This window comes from Hyla sarda, chromosome 1, assembly GCF_029499605.1.
Source record: "Hyla sarda isolate aHylSar1 chromosome 1, aHylSar1.hap1, whole genome shotgun sequence".
Lineage (NCBI taxonomy): Eukaryota > Metazoa > Chordata > Amphibia > Anura > Hylidae > Hyla > Hyla sarda.
The window spans coordinates 604218533-604234882 of NC_079189.1; the positions used below are offsets into that span (position 1 = coordinate 604218533).

The 16350-nt window shown below is 43.7% G+C and overlaps 1 protein-coding gene across 1 annotated transcript in view; it reads left to right on the forward strand.

Moving 5' to 3' along the window:
• The first annotated feature begins 6497 nt into the window (after positions 1 to 6497).
• Positions 6498 to 16350, forward strand: part of LOC130296931 (gastrula zinc finger protein XlCGF26.1-like) — a 28081-nt gene continuing 18228 nt past the window's right edge. The window contains exon 1 of the mRNA XM_056549000.1: positions 6498 to 6544. The gene's annotated coding sequence lies outside the window, so the exon portion shown is untranslated. The remainder of the gene's footprint in view (positions 6545 to 16350) is intronic.

A 16350-nucleotide genomic window follows, 5' to 3' on the forward strand; every position in this document is an offset into this window, starting at 1 on the left:
TGTACACAGTAGAGCTGTATATGTGTAATGTACATGTAGCTGAGCTGTATGTGTACACAGTAGAGCTGTATATGTGTAATGTACATGTAGCTGAGCTGTATGTGTACACAGTAGAGCTGTGTGTAATGTGCATGTAGTTGAGCTGTATGTGTACAGTAATTTACAAATTTGTTTAACTTTCTGGCACTAGTTTATTTAAAAAAAAAAAAAGTTTTCCACCAGAGTACCCCTTTAAGGCTCAAACCCTCGGCGTTCCCCTTTGCAGAGATCCCATCTCGATTGGCCGCCACAAGTATACGCTTTAAGTCTATATACCCCTTACTGCATTGTGGATCTGGATGGTTATGGGTACACTGTGCAGTATTGTTATCTTTCTGTATAATGTCCTTATGAAAAATCCTGTTGGCAGAGGTAAACACTAGAGATGAGCGAACTTACAGTAAATTCGATTCGTCACGAACTTCTCGGCTCGGCGGTTGCTGACTTTTCCTGCATAAATGAGTTCAGCTTTCCGGTGCTCCGGTGGGCTGGAAAAGGTGGATACAGTCCTAGGAGACTCTTTCCTAGGACTGTATCCACCTTTTCCAGCCCACCGGAGCACCTGAAAGCTGAACTAATTTATGCAGGATAAGTCATCAACTGCCGAGCCGAGAAGTTCGTGACGAATCGAATTTACTGTAAGTTCGCTCATCTCTAGTAAACACATCTCTAGTTGTGTGCATGCCGCATTCATGTGGTCTGCTATAGTCGGTCTGCAGTTTTGCTCCTGCGCTATTTGTGGCTGTAACGTACGTGTTACAGTGAATCCTGTCTGCTGTATGTGCTGGGCCCTATAACTTTGGAGCCCATATATGGATGATAATATCTTTATTTATGGATACAACCCAGCAGACATCTTACCTTGTCAACTTGTTTGTCAGATGTAAGACAATATAACCTCTTGAGATATATCTATATATATATATATATATATATATATATATATATACAGTGATCCCTCAACATACAATAGTTTCAACATACAATGGTCTTTTCTGGATCAATGTAACTTTAAACCAGACTCAACATACAATGCTATGGAATCCATGTCAATGGCTGGAAGAACCGAACAAACAGAATGGAGATTCACTAGTAAAATCCCTGTATTCCTAAAGTGCATGCACTGACTGGCTGGGTGGTAGCGCCCCCTACATGTTCTGTACTCTTTACCTGTACTAGGGTTAGCTGCTCCTTTGGACACCAGGTGAGGGCGACTCCATTTTACTTTTTTAGGACATTGAGTGTACTGTACAGGACCCTGAAGAAACTCCTGTCCTCTACATAGACCAGTGCTTCCCAACCAGGGTGGCTCCAGCTGTTGCAAAACTACAACTCCCAGCATGCCCGGACAGCCTTCGGCTGTCCGGGCATGCTGGGAGTTGTAGTTTTGCAACAGCTGGAGCCACCCTGGTTGGAAAACACTGGAGTAGACAGTAATTTACAGCTCCCAGCAGATCTTTATTACTTTTATATGTAAGGATTTGCTTTATCTCTATTAGTTATCTACTTATTTTTCTTTAATCCTCACTTTTTCCTATTTTTAGATGACATTTTGGAGGCTTCAGAACCAATTACCAGGTTTCCATAGAGTTATGGTCTCAACATACAATGGTCTCAACATACAATGGTCATCCTGGAACCAATTAATATTGTAACTTGAGGGACTACTGTGCATATATTAGGGATCGACCGATATCGTTTTTTTAGGGCCGATACCGATAATCGGTGGAGGTTAGGGCCGATAGCCGATAACTTATCGGCTATTTATCCCTCCGCGACACCGCTGCAGGTCATTGATTTAAAGCGGGCGCTTTAAATCAATGCACTGCAATGGGTTTTGCGGTGCCATAGGCCGCCGTTGCCACCCGCTTCTCTCCCCCCTACCTGTCACGGTGGTCCGGGCCATCCTTCCTTCCTGTAGTGTCCGGGGGCATTCCGGGTGGAGGGTGAACCGGTCCGAGCTGTCCTTCTTCTCCGGCGGTCATCTTCTCCACTCCGGGCAGGCTCTGGCCTAGTACGCTGCATAGACGCCGCTGCGCAGCGACGCACCTGACATCAAGGCGTAGCTGCGTCTATGCAGCGTACTAGGCCGGAGCCTGCCCGGAGTGGAGAAGAAGACCTTGGGAGAAGAAGGACAGCCCGGACCGGTTCACCCTCCACCAGGAATGCCCCCGGACACTACAGGAACGATGGATGGCCCGGACCACCCCCATTACGGGTAAGTAAACATTTTTTTTATTGACTCGGAGGGTGGGGGAGAGGCCCGACCGGTATAGCGGTATGGGCAAAAATCCATACCGGTATACCGCCCAGCACTACGGTAGGGGGTGCGACGCGGTACGGTGGGGGAGGCGGTCGCGGTGCGGGGGGCGGTCGCGGTGCGGCGGGTCAGGGGGGGCGGTCGCGGTGGGGAGGGCGGGGCATTATCGGCTTATCGGCAAGGTAATTGCTGATACCGATAATCCCCAAAATCGTGATTATCGGCCGATAATATTGGCCATACCGATAATTGGTCGATCCCTTATATATATATATATATATATATATATATATATATATATAGAACCCCTAAGCACCTTCTTAGTATATTTTAGTATATACATTCACTGCACGTGTTCCCCTAGACTCTGTATGGAGCATCACACACACAGCAGACCATCTATTTTCTCTGCTTACTGCAAGAAATGTAAATATCTGGATATACATACATCTTAATATTCCAGTATATTCAATCAATACTGTAGTATATATCATCTTTGCACATTTTTGTCCAGATCCTATTATTATCTATATACCGTACATGAATGTGGTCGCCAATGTATCGCTGATGGATGCTGCATGGAATGATAGAGATGTATGAGATGAGGAGCAATACAAACCCCCTACGACTTTGATAGAAAGTAATTGTGTTTATACCAAGCAGCGTATACCACGGGAATACTACAGGAAAGTGCGTAGACTCTTAGTATACCGTATTTACACTGATTCTAATTATAGGAACACCGAGCCGTAGGGATAGGCCCCGCTAGTCAGTCAGTATCATTCCTGGTAAGTCAGTCAGTATACAGCAGGGTGAGTATAGTGAGTGACAGCTAGGTTCAGGGCGAGTATAGTGAGTGACAGCTAGGTTCAGGGCGAGTATAGTGAGTGACAGCTAGGTTCAGGGCGAGTATAGTGAGTGACAGCTAGGTTCAGGGCGAGTATAGTGAGTGACAGCTAGGTTCAGGGCGAGTATAGTGAGGGACAGCTAGGTTCAGGGCGAGTATAGTGAGGGACAGCTAGGTTCAGGGCGAGTATAGTGAGGGACAGCTAGGTTCAGGGTGAGTATAGTGAGGGACAGCTAGGTTCAGGGTGAGTATAGTGAGGGACAGCTAGGTTCAGGGTGAGTATAGTGAGGGACAGCTAGGTTCAGGGTGAGTATAGTGAGGGACAGCTAGGTTCAGGGTGAGTATAGTGAGGGACAGCTAGGTTCAGGGTGAGTATAGTGAGGGACAGCTAGGTTCAGGGTGAGTATAGTGAGGGACAGCTAGGTTCAGGGTGAGTATAGTGAGGGACAGCTAGGTTCAGGGTGAGTATAGTGAGGGACAGCTAGGTTCAGGGTGAGTATAGTGAGGGACAGCTAGGTTCAGGGTGAGTATAGTGAGGGACAGCTAGGTTCAGGGTGAGTATAGTGAGGGACAGCTAGGTTCAGGGTGAGTATAGTGAGGGACAGCTAGGTTCAGGGTGAGTATAGTGAGGGACAGCTAGGTTCAGGGTGAGTATAGTGAGGGACAGCTAGGTTCAGGGTGAGTATAGTGAGGGACAGCTAGGTTCAGGGTGAGTATAGTGAGGGACAGCTAGGTTCAGGGTGAGTATAGTGAGGGACAGCTAGGTTCAGGGTGAGTATAGTGAGGGACAGCTAGGTTCAGGGTGAGTATAGTGAGGGACAGCTAGGTTCAGGGTGAGTATAGTGAGGGACAGCTAGGTTCAGGGTGAGTATAGTGAGGGACAGCTAGGTTCAGGGTGAGTATAGTGAGGGACAGCTAGGTTCCAGAGCGGGACCGTCCTTTTTAGGATGACAATTCCGCCTAGGAATAGGACCCAGAGCAGGATTAGCTGCAGGGAGTGACAGACCCCTGGTCCAGGCCCAACAGTTGTCCCACCCTTATCCCTTACTGAGCCACTTGGGGCTATAGTATAATAGATACACATCGGTGTAGTTTATTCTATATATTACTATCTGCCATTTTGATTCATCTTGTGACTTTATTTTTATCTTTCTCTACATTTTGTTTGGTGGGGACTGATACGGACTATTATATGCTTTATCAGACGTATCAGGAGACCTACTGAGGGGCTCATCCACACAGTTAACTGAGTGTGTTATATGATTGTTATATGATTGTAATAAAAGTTATATTTTAATAAGTCTATATTTCTGTGATACATTTTGGTTGATAGACAATGTATTTAATCTGTGAAACCAAAAATGAAAAAATAAATAAATACCAAAGTCCAGAATTAATGATGTTTGGTCACTTTATGTACCAGCAAAAAAAGAAAGTGATCAAAAAGCACATGTATACAGCTAAAACACATGTACATTACACATATACAGCTCTACTGTGTACACATACAGCTCAGCTACATGTACATTACACATATACAGCTCTACTGTGTACACATACAGCTCAGCTACATGTACATTACACATATACAGCTCTACTGTGTACACATACAGCTCAGCTACATGCACATTACACATATACAGCTCTACTGTGTACACATACAGCTCAGCTACATGTACATTACACATATACAGCTCTACTGTGTACACATACAGCTCAGCTACATGCACATTACACATATACAGCTCTACTGTGTACACATACAGCTCAGCTACATGCACATTACACATATACAGCTCTACTGTGTACACATACAGCTCAGCTACATGTACATTACACATATACAGCTCTACTGTGTACACATACAGCTTAGATACAAGTACATTACATATATACAGCACTACTGTGTACACATACAGCTCAGCTACATGCACATTACACATATACAGCACTACTGTGTACACATACAGCTCAGCTACATGTACATTACACATATACAGCTCTACTGTGTACACATACAGCTCAGCTACATGTACATTACACATATACAGCTCTACTGTGTACACATACAGCTCAGCTACATGCACATTACTCATATACAGCTCTACTGTGTACACATACAGCTCAGCTACATGTACATTACACATATACAGCTATGCTGTGCACACATACAGCTCAGCTACATGTACATTACACATATACAGCTCTACTGTGTACACATACAGCTCAGCTACATGCACATTACACATATACAGCCCTACTGTGTACACATACAGCTCAGCTACATGCACATTACACATATATACAGCTCTACTGTGTACACATACAGCTCAGCTACATGTACATTACATATATACAGCTCTACTGTGTACACATACAGCTCAGCTACATGCACATTACACATATACAGCTCTACTGTGTACACATACAGCTCAGCTACATGTACATTACATATATACAGCTCTACTGTGTACACATACAGCTCAGCTACATGCACATTACACATATACAGCTCTACTGTGTACACATACAGCTCAGCTACATGCACATTACACATATACAGCTCTACTGTGTACACATACAGCTCAGCTACATGTACATTACACATATACAGCTCTACTGTGTACACATACAGCTCAGCTACATGTACATTACACATATACAGCTTTACTGTGTACACATACAGCTCAGCTACATGTAGATTACACATATACAGCCCTACTGTGTACACATACAGCTCAGCTACATATACATTACACATATACAGCTCTACTGTGTACACATACAGCTCAGCTATATGCACATTACACATATACAGCTCTACTGTGTACACATACAGCTCAGCTACATGCACATTACACATATACAGCTCTACTGTGTACACATACAGCTCAGCTACATGTACATTACACATATACAGCTCTACTGTGTACACATACAGCTCAGCTACATGTACATTACACATATACAGCTCTACTGTGTACACATACAGCTCAGCTACATGCACATTACACATATACAGCTCTACTGTGTACACATACAGCTCAGCTACATGCACATTACACATATACAGCTCTACTGTGTACACATACAGCTCAGCTACATGCACATTACACATATACAGCACTACTGTGTACACATACAGCTCAGCTACATGTACATTACACATATACAGCTCTACTGTGTACACATACAGCTCAGCTACATGTACATTACACATATACAGCTCTACTGTGTACACATACAGCTCAGCTACATGTACATTACACATATACAGCTCAGCAGATGAGCGTAAGGGTGCAGCCCCTAATCATGTGGCTCCTCCTCCTCCATGTGACTGATCACATGACTGTGAGTTCATCGCAGGTCCTGTACGGACAGGGAAACCACAGGTGGAGGTATGTGTCATTATAAATATTTATTTGTAGTTTGATTTGTTCCCCTCTTACTGGTTATTGGGGTTCCGGTCTCTGTAGTTACTGGTTATTGTGGTTCTGGTCTCTGTAGTTACTGGTTATTGTGGTTCTGGTCTCTGTAGTTACTGGTTATTGTGGTTCTGGTCTCTGTAGTTACTGGTTATTGTGGTTCCGGTCTCTGTAGTTACTGGTTATTATGGTTCCGGTCTCTGTAGTTACTGGTTATTGTGGTTCTGGTCTCTGTAGTTACTGGTTATTGTGGTTCCGCTCTCTGTAGTTACTGGTTATTGTGGTTCCGGTCTCTGTAGTTACTGGTTATTGTGGTTCTGGTCTCTGTAGTTACTGGTTATTGTGGTTCTGGTCTCTGTAGTTACTGGTTATTGTGGTTCCGGTCTCTGTAGTTACTGGTTATTATGGTTCCGGTCTCTGTAGTTACTGGTTATTGTGGTTCTGGTCTCTGTAGTTACTGGTTATTGTGGTTCCGCTCTCTGTAGTTACTGGTTATTGTGGTTCTGGTCTCTGTAGTTACTGGTTATTGTGGTTCTGGTCTCTGTAGTTACTGGTTATTGTGGTTCTGGTCTCTGTAGTTACTGGTTATTGTGGTTCCGCTCTCTGTAGTTACTGGTTATTGTGGTTCTGGTCTTTGTAGTTACTGGTTATTGTGGTTCCGGTCTCTGTAGTTACTGGTTATTGTGGTTCCGCTCTCTGTAGTTACTGGTTATTGTGGTTCTGGTCTCTGTAGTTACTGGTTATTGTGGTTCCGCTCTCTGTAGTTACTGGTTATTGTGGTTCCGGTCTCTGTAGTTACTGGTTATTGTGGTTCTGGTCCCTGTAGTTACTGGTTATTGTGGGTCCGGTCTCTGTAGTTACTGGTTATTGTGGTTCTGGTCTCTGTAGTTACTGGTTATTGTGGTTCTGGTCTCTGTAGTTACTGGTTATTGTGGTTCCGGTCTCTGTAGTTACTGGTTATTGTGGTTCTGGTCTCTGTAGTTACTGGTTATTGTGGTTCTGGTCTCTGTAGTTACTGGTTATTGTGGTTCCGGTCTCTGTAGTTACTGGTTATTGTGGTTCCGCTCTCTGTAGTTACTGGTTATTGTGGTTCTGGTCTCTGTAGTTACTGGTTATTGTGGTTCTGGTCTCTGTAGTTACTGGTTATTGTGGTTCTGGTCTCTGTAGTTACTGGTTATTGTGGTTCCGGTCTCTGTAGTTACTGGTTATTGTGGTTCCGATCTCTGTAGTTACTGGTTATTGTGGTTCCGGTCTCTGTAGTTACTGGTTATTGTGGTTCCGCTCTCTGTAGTTACTGGTTATTGTGGTTCCGCTCTCTGTAGTTACTGGTTATTGTGGTTCCGGTCTCTGTAGTTACTGGTTATTGTGGTTCTGGTCTCTGTAGTTACTGGTTATTGTGGTTCTGGTCTCTGTAGTTACTGGTTATTGTGGTTCCGCTCTCTGTAGTTACTGGTTATTGTGATTTTGGTCTCTGTAGTTACTGGTTATTGTGGTTCCGGTCTCTGTAGTTACTGGTTATTATGGTTCCGGTCTCTGTAGTTACTGGTTATTGTGGTTCTGGTCTCTGTAGTTACTGGTTATTGTGGTTCCGCTCTCTGTAGTTACTGGTTATTGTGGTTCTGGTCTCTGTAGTTACTGGTTATTGTGGTTCTGGTCTCTGTAGTTACTGGTTATTGTGGTTCTGGTCTCTGTAGTTACTGGTTATTGTGGTTCCGGTCTCTGTAGTTACTGGTTATTGTGGTTCCGCTCTCTGTAGTTACTGGTTATTGTGGTTCTGGTCTTTGTAGTTACTGGTTATTGTGGTTCCGGTCTCTGTAGTTACTGGTTATTGTGGTTCCGCTCTCTGTAGTTACTGGTTATTGTGGTTCTGGTCTCTGTAGTTACTGGTTATTGTGGTTCCGCTCTCTGTAGTTACTGGTTATTGTGGTTCCGCTCTCTGTAGTTACTGGTTATTGTGGTTCTGGTCCCTGTAGTTACTGGTTATTGTGGGTCCGGTCTCTGTAGTTACTGGTTATTGTGGTTCTGGTCTCTGTAGTTACTGGTTATTGTGGTTCTGGTCTCTGTAGTTACTGGTTATTGTGGTTCCGGTCTCTGTAGTTACTGGTTATTGTGGTTCTGGTCTCTGTAGTTACTGGTTATTGTGGTTCTGGTCTCTGTAGTTACTGGTTATTGTGGTTCCGGTCTCTGTAGTTACTGGTTATTGTGGTTCCGCTCTCTGTAGTTACTGGTTATTGTGGTTCTGGTCTCTGTAGTTACTGGTTATTGTGGTTCTGGTCTCTGTAGTTACTGGTTATTGTGGTTCTGGTCTCTGTAGTTACTGGTTATTGTGGTTCTGGTCTCTGTAGTTACTGGTTATTGTGGTTCCGATCTCTGTAGTTACTGGTTATTGTGGTTCCGGTCTCTGTAGTTACTGGTTATTGTGGTTCCGCTCTCTGTAGTTACTGGTTATTGTGGTTCCGCTCTCTGTAGTTACTGGTTATTGTGGTTCCGCTCTCTGTAGTTACTGGTTATTGTGGTTCCGGTCTCTGTAGTTACTGGTTATTGTGGTTCCGCTCTCTGTAGTTACTGGTTATTGTGGTTCCGCTCTCTGTAGTTACTGGTTATTGTGGTTCCGCTCTCTGTAGTTACTGGTTATTGTGGTTCCGCTCTCTGTAGTTACTGGTTATTGTGGTTCCGGTCTCTGTAGTTACTGGTTATTGTGGTTCCGGTCTCTGTAGTTACTGGTTATTGTGGTTCCGGTCTCTGTAGTTACTGGTTATTGTGGTTCTGGTCTCTGTAGTTACTGGTTATTGTGGTTCTGGTTTCTGTAGTTACTGGTTATTGTGGTTCTGGTCTCTGTAGTTACTGGTTATTGTGGTTCCGGTCTCTGTAGTTACTGGTTATTGTGGTTCCGCTCTCTGTAGTTACTGGTTATTTTGGTTCTGCTCTCTGTAGTTACTGGTTATTGTGATACTGGTCTCTGTAGTTACTGGTTATTGTGGTTCTGGTCTCTGTAGTTACTGGTTATTGTGGTTCTGGTCTCTGTAGTTACTGGTTATTGTGGTTCCGGTCTCTGTAGTTACTGGTTATTGTGGTTCTGGTTTCTGTAGTTACTGGTTATTGTGGTTCTGGTCTCTGTAGTTACTGGTTATTGTGGTTCCGGTCTCTGTAGTTACTGGTTATTGTGGTTCTGCTCTCTGTAGTTACTGGTTATTGTGGTTCTAGTCTCTGTAGTTACTGGTTATTGTGGTTCCGCTCTCTGTAGTTACTGGTTATTGTGGTTCCGCTCTCTGTAGTTACTGGTTATTGTGGTTCTGGTCTCTGTAGTTACTGGTTATTATGGTTCTGGTTTCTGTAGTTACTGGTTATTGTGGTTCTGGTCTCTGTAGTTACTGGTTATTATGGTTCCGGTCTCTGTAGTTACTGGTTATTGTGGTTCTGGTCTCTGTAGTTACTGGTTATTGTGGTTCTGGTCTCTGTAGTTACTGGTTATTGTGGTTCTGGTCTCTGTAGTTACTGGTTATTGTGGTTCTGGTCTCTGTAGTTACTGGTTATTGTGGTTCTGGTCTCTGTAGTTACTGGTTATTGTGGTTCTGGTCTCTGTAGTTACTGGTTATTGTGGTTCTGGTCTCTGTAGTTACTGGTTATTGTGGTTCCGGTCTCTGTAGTTACTGGTTATTGTGGTTCCGCTCTCTGTAGTTACTGGTTATTGTGGTTCTGGTCTCTGTAGTTACTGGTTATTGTGGTTCCGGTCTCTGTAGTTACTGGTTATTGTGGTTCCGCTCTCTGTAGTTACTGGTTATTGTGGTTCTGGTCTCTGTAGTTACTGGTTATTGTGGTTCTGGTCTTTGTAGTTACTGGTTATTGTGGTTCTGGTCTCTGTAGTTACTGGTTATTGTGGTTCTGGTCTTTGTAGTTACTGGTTATTGTGGTTCTGGTCTCTGTAGTTACTGGTTATTGTGGTTCTGGTCTTTGTAGTTACTGGTTATTGTGGTTCTGGTCTCTGTAGTTACTGGTTATTGTGGTTCCGGTCTCTGTAGTTACTGGTTATTGTGGTTCCGGTCTCTGTAGTTACTGGTTATTGTGGTTCCGGTCTCTGGAGTTACTGGTTATTGTGGTTCCGGTCTCTGGAGTTACTGGTTATTGTGGTTCCGGTCTCTGGAGTTACTGGTTATTGTGATTCTGGTCTCTGGAGTTACTGGTTATTGTGGTTCCGGTCTCTGGAGTTACTGGTTATTGTGGTTCTGGTCTCTGTAGTTACTGGTTATTGTGGTTCTGGTCTTTGTAGTTACTGGTTATTGTGGTTCTGGTCTCTGTAGTTACTGGTTATTGTGGTTCCGGTCTCTGTAGTTACTGGTTATTGTGGTTCCGGTCTCTGTAGTTACTGGTTATTGTGGTTCCGGTCTCTGTAGTTACTGGTTATTGTGGTTCCGGTCTCTGGAGTTACTGGTTATTGTGGTTCCGGTCTCTGGAGTTACTGGTTATTGTGGTTCCGGTCTCTGGAGTTACTGGTTATTGTGATTCTGGTCTCTGGAGTTACTGGTTATTGTGGTTCCGGTCTCTGTAGTTACTGGTTATTGTGGTTCTGCTCTCTGTAGTTACTGGTTATTTTGGTTCTGCTCTCTGTAGTTACTGGTTATTGTGATACTGGTCTCTGTAGTTACTGGTTATTGTGGTTCTGGTCTCTGTAGTTACTGGTTATTGTGGTTCTGGTCTCTGTAGTTACTGGTTATTGTGGTTCCGGTCTCTGTAGTTACTGGTTATTGTGGTTCTGGTTTCTGTAGTTACTGGTTATTGTGGTTCTGGTCTCTGTAGTTACTGGTTATTGTGGTTCCGGTCTCTGTAGTTACTGGTTATTGTGGTTCTGCTCTCTGTAGTTACTGGTTATTGTGGTTCTAGTCTCTGTAGTTACTGGTTATTGTGGTTCCGCTCTCTGTAGTTACTGGTTATTGTGGTTCTGGTCTCTGTAGTTACTGGTTATTGTGGTTCTGGTCTCTGTAGTTACTGGTTATTATGGTTCTGGTTTCTGTAGTTACTGGTTATTGTGGTTCTGGTCTCTGTAGTTACTGGTTATTATGGTTCCGGTCTCTGTAGTTACTGGTTATTGTGGTTCTGGTCTCTGTAGTTACTGGTTATTGTGGTTCTGGTCTCTGTAGTTACTGGTTATTGTGGTTCTGGTCTCTGTAGTTACTGGTTATTGTGGTTCTGGTCTCTGTAGTTACTGGTTATTGTGGTTCTGGTCTCTGTAGTTACTGGTTATTGTGGTTCTGGTCTCTGTAGTTACTGGTTATTGTGGTTCTGGTCTCTGTAGTTACTGGTTATTGTGGTTCCGGTCTCTGTAGTTACTGGTTATTGTGGTTCCGCTCTCTGTAGTTACTGGTTATTGTGGTTCTGGTCTCTGTAGTTACTGGTTATTGTGGTTCTGGTCTCTGTAGTTACTGGTTATTGTGGTTCCGCTCTCTGTAGTTACTGGTTATTGTGGTTCCGCTCTCTGTAGTTACTGGTTATTGTGGTTCTGGTCTTTGTAGTTACTGGTTATTGTGGTTCTGGTCTCTGTAGTTACTGGTTATTGTGGTTCTGGTCTTTGTAGTTACTGGTTATTGTGGTTCTGGTCTCTGTAGTTACTGGTTATTGTGGTTCTGGTCTTTGTAGTTACTGGTTATTGTGGTTCTGGTCTCTGTAGTTACTGGTTATTGTGGTTCCGGTCTCTGTAGTTACTGGTTATTGTGGTTCCGGTCTCTGTAGTTACTGGTTATTGTGGTTCCGGTCTCTGGAGTTACTGGTTATTGTGGTTCCGGTCTCTGGAGTTACTGGTTATTGTGGTTCCGGTCTCTGGAGTTACTGGTTATTGTGATTCTGGTCTCTGGAGTTACTGGTTATTGTGGTTCCGGTCTCTGGAGTTACTGGTTATTGTGGTTCTGGTCTCTGTAGTTACTGGTTATTGTGGTTCTGGTCTCTGTAGTTACTGGTTATTGTGGTTCCGCTCTCTGTAGTTACTGGTTATTGTGGTTCCGCTCTCTGTAGTTACTGGTTATTATGGTTCCGGTCTCTGTAGTTACTGGTTATTGTGGTTCCGGTCTCTGTAGTTACTGGTTATTGTGGTTCCGGTCTCTGTAGTTACTGGTTATTGTGGTTCCGGTCTCTGTAGTTACTGGTTATTGTGGTTCCGGTCTCTGTAGTTACTGGTTATTGTGGTTCCGGTCTCTGTAGTTACTGGTTATTGTGGTTCCGGTCTCTGTAGTTACTGGTTATTGTGGTTCTGGTCTCTGTAGTTACTGGTTATTGTGGTTCTGCTCTCTGTAGTTACTGGTTATTGTGGTTCTGCTCTCTGTAGTTACTGGTTATTGTGGTTTCGCTCTCTGTAGTTACTGGTTATTGTGGTTTCGCTCTCTGTAGTTACTGGTTATTGTGGTTCTGGTCTCTGTAGTTACTGGTTATTGTGGTTCCGCTCTCTAGTTACTGGTTATTGTGGTTCCGGTCTCTGTAGTTACTGGTTATTGTGGTTCCGCTCTCTGTAGTTACTGGTTATTGAGGTTCCGCTCTCTGTAGTTACTGGTTATTGTGGTTCTGGTCTCTGTAGTTACTGGTTATTGTGGTTCTGCTCTCTGTAGTTACTGGTTATTGTGGTTCCGCTCTCTGTAGTTACTGGTTATTGTGGTTCCGCTCTCTGTAGTTACTGGTTATTGTGGTTCTGGTCTCTGTAGTTACTGGTTATTGTGGTTCCGGTCTCTGTAGTTACTGGTTATTGTGGTTCCGGTCTCTGTAGTTACTGGTTATTGTGGTTCCGGTCTCTGTAGTTACTGGTTATTGTGGTTCCGGTCTCTGTAGTTACTGGTTATTGTGGTTCTGCTCTCTGTAGTTACTGGTTATTGTGGTTCCGCTCTCTGTAGTTACTGGTTATTATGGTTCTGGTCTCTGTAGTTACTGGTTATTATGGTTCCGGTCTCTGTAGTTACTGGTTATTGTGGTTCTGCACTCTGTAGTTACTGGTTATTGTGGTTCTGCTCTCTGTAGTTACTGGTTATTGTGGTTCTGGTCTCTGTAGTTACTGGTTATTGTGGTTCTGGTCTCTGTAGTTACTGGTTATTGTGGTTCTGGTCTCTGTAGTTACTGGTTATTGTGGTTCTGGTCTCTGTAGTTACTGGTTATTGTGGTTCTGGTCTCTGTAGTTACTGGTTATTGTGGTTCTGGTCTCTGTAGTTACTGGTTATTGTGGTTCCGCTCTCTGTAGTTACTGGTTATTGTGGTTCCGCTCTCTGTAGTTACTGGTTATTGTGGTTCCGCTCTCTGTAGTTACTGGTTATTGTGGTTCCGCTCTCTGTAGTTACTGGTTATTGTGGTTCCGCTCTCTGTAGTTACTGGTTATTGTGGTTCTGGTCTTTGTAGTTACTGGTTATTGTGGTTCTGGTCTCTGTAGTTACTGGTTATTGTGGTTCTGGTCTTTGTAGTTACTGGTTATTGTGGTTCTGGTCTCTGTAGTTACTGGTTATTGTGGTTCTGGTCTTTGTAGTTACTGGTTATTGTGGTTCTGGTCTCTGTAGTTACTGGTTATTGTGGTTCCGGTCTCTGTAGTTACTGGTTATTGTGGTTCCGGTCTCTGTAGTTACTGGTTATTGTGGTTCCGCTCTCTGTAGTTACTGGTTATTGTGGTTCTGGTCTCTGTAGTTACTGGTTATTGTGGTTCTGGTCTCTGTAGTTACTGGTTATTGTGGTTCCGCTCTCTGTAGTTACTGGTTATTGTGGTTCTGGTCTCTGTAGTTACTGGTTATTGTGGTTCTGGTCTTTGTAGTTACTGGTTATTGTGGTTCTGGTCTCTGTAGTTACTGGTTATTGTGGTTCTGGTCTTTGTAGTTACTGGTTATTGTGGTTCTGGTCTCTGTAGTTACTGGTTATTGTGGTTCTGGTCTTTGTAGTTACTGGTTATTGTGGTTCTGGTCTCTGTAGTTACTGGTTATTGTGGTTCTGGTCTCTGGAGTTACTGGTTATTGTGGTTCCGGTCTCTGGAGTTACTGGTTATTGTGGTTCCGGTCTCTGGAGTTACTGGTTATTGTGGTTCCGGTCTCTGGAGTTACTGGTTATTGTGGTTCCGGTCTCTGGAGTTACTGGTTATTGTGATTCTGGTCTCTGGAGTTACTGGTTATTGTGGTTCCGGTCTCTGTAGTTACTGGTTATTGTGGTTCTGGTCTCTGTAGTTACTGGTTATTGTGGTTCTGGTCTCTGTAGTTACTGGTTATTGTGGTTCCGGTCTCTGTAGTTACTGGTTATTGTGGTTCTGGTCTCTGTAGTTACTGGTTATTGTGGTTCCGGTCTCTGTAGTTACCGGTTATTGTGGTTCCGCTCTCTGTAGTTACTGGTTATTGTGGTTCCGGTCTCTGTAGTTACTGGTTATTATGGTTCCGGTCTCTGTAGTTACTGGTTATTATGGTTCTGGTCTCTGTAGTTACTGGTTATTGTGGTTCCGCTCTCTGTAGTTACTGGTTATTGTGGTTCTGGTCTCTGTAGTTACTGGTTATTGTGGTTCCGGTCTCTGTAGTTACTGGTTATTGGGGTTCCGGTCTCTGTAGTTACTGGTTATTGTGGTTCCGCTCTCTGTAGTTACTGGTTATTGTGGTTCTGGTCCCTGTAGTTACTGGTTATTGTGGGTCCGGTCTCTGTAGTTACTGGTTATTGTGGTTCTGGTCTCTGTAGTTACTGGTTATTGTGGTTCTGGTCTCTGTAGTTACTGGTTATTGTGGTTCCGGTCTCTGTAGTTACTGGTTATTGTGGTTCTGGTCTCTGTAGTTACTGGTTATTGTGGTTCTGGTCTCTGTAGTTACTGGTTATTGTGGTTCCGGTCTCTGTAGTTACTGGTTATTGTGGTTCCGCTCTCTGTAGTTACTGGTTATTGTGGTTCTGGTCTCTGTAGTTACTGGTTATTGTGGTTCCGATCTCTGTAGTTACTGGTTATTGTGGTTCCGGTCTCTGTAGTTACTGGTTATTGTGGTTCCGCTCTCTGTAGTTACTGGTTATTGTGGTTCCGCTCTCTGTAGTTACTGGTTATTGTGGTTCCGCTCTCTGTAGTTACTGGTTATTGTGGTTCCGCTCTCTGTAGTTACTGGTTATTGTGGTTCCGCTCTCTGTAGTTACTGGTTATTGTGGTTCCGCTCTCTGTAGTTACTGGTTATTGTGGTTCCGGTCTCTGTAGTTACTGGTTATTGTGGTTCCGGTCTCTGTAGTTACTGGTTATTGTGGTTCCGGTCTCTGTAGTTACTGGTTTTTGTGGTTCCGGTCTCTGTAGTTACTGGTTATTGTGGTTCCGCTCTCTGTAGTTACTGGTTATTGTGGTTCCGGTCTCTGTAGTTACTGGTTATTGTGGTTCCGCTCTCTGTAGTTACTGGTTATTGTGGTTCCGGTCTCTGTAGTTACTGGTTATTGTGGTTCTGGTCTCTGTAGTTACTGGTTATTGTGGTTCTGGTTTCTGTAGTTACTGGTTATTGTGGTTCTGGTCTCTGTAGTTACTGGTTATTGTGGTTCCGGTCTCTGTAGTTACTGGTTATTGTGGTTCCGGTCTCTGTAGTTACTGGTTATTGTGGTTCTGCTCTCTGTAGTTACTGGTTATTGTGATACTGGTCTCTGTAGTTACTGGTTATTGTGGTTCTGGTCTCTGTAGTTACTGGTTATTGTGGTTCCGGTCTCTGTAGTTACTGGTTATTGTGGTTCTGGTTTCTGTAGTTACTGGTTATTGTGGTTCTGGTCTCTGTAGTTACTGGTTATTGTGGTTCCGGTCTCTGTAGTTACTGGTTATTGTGGTTCTGCTCTCT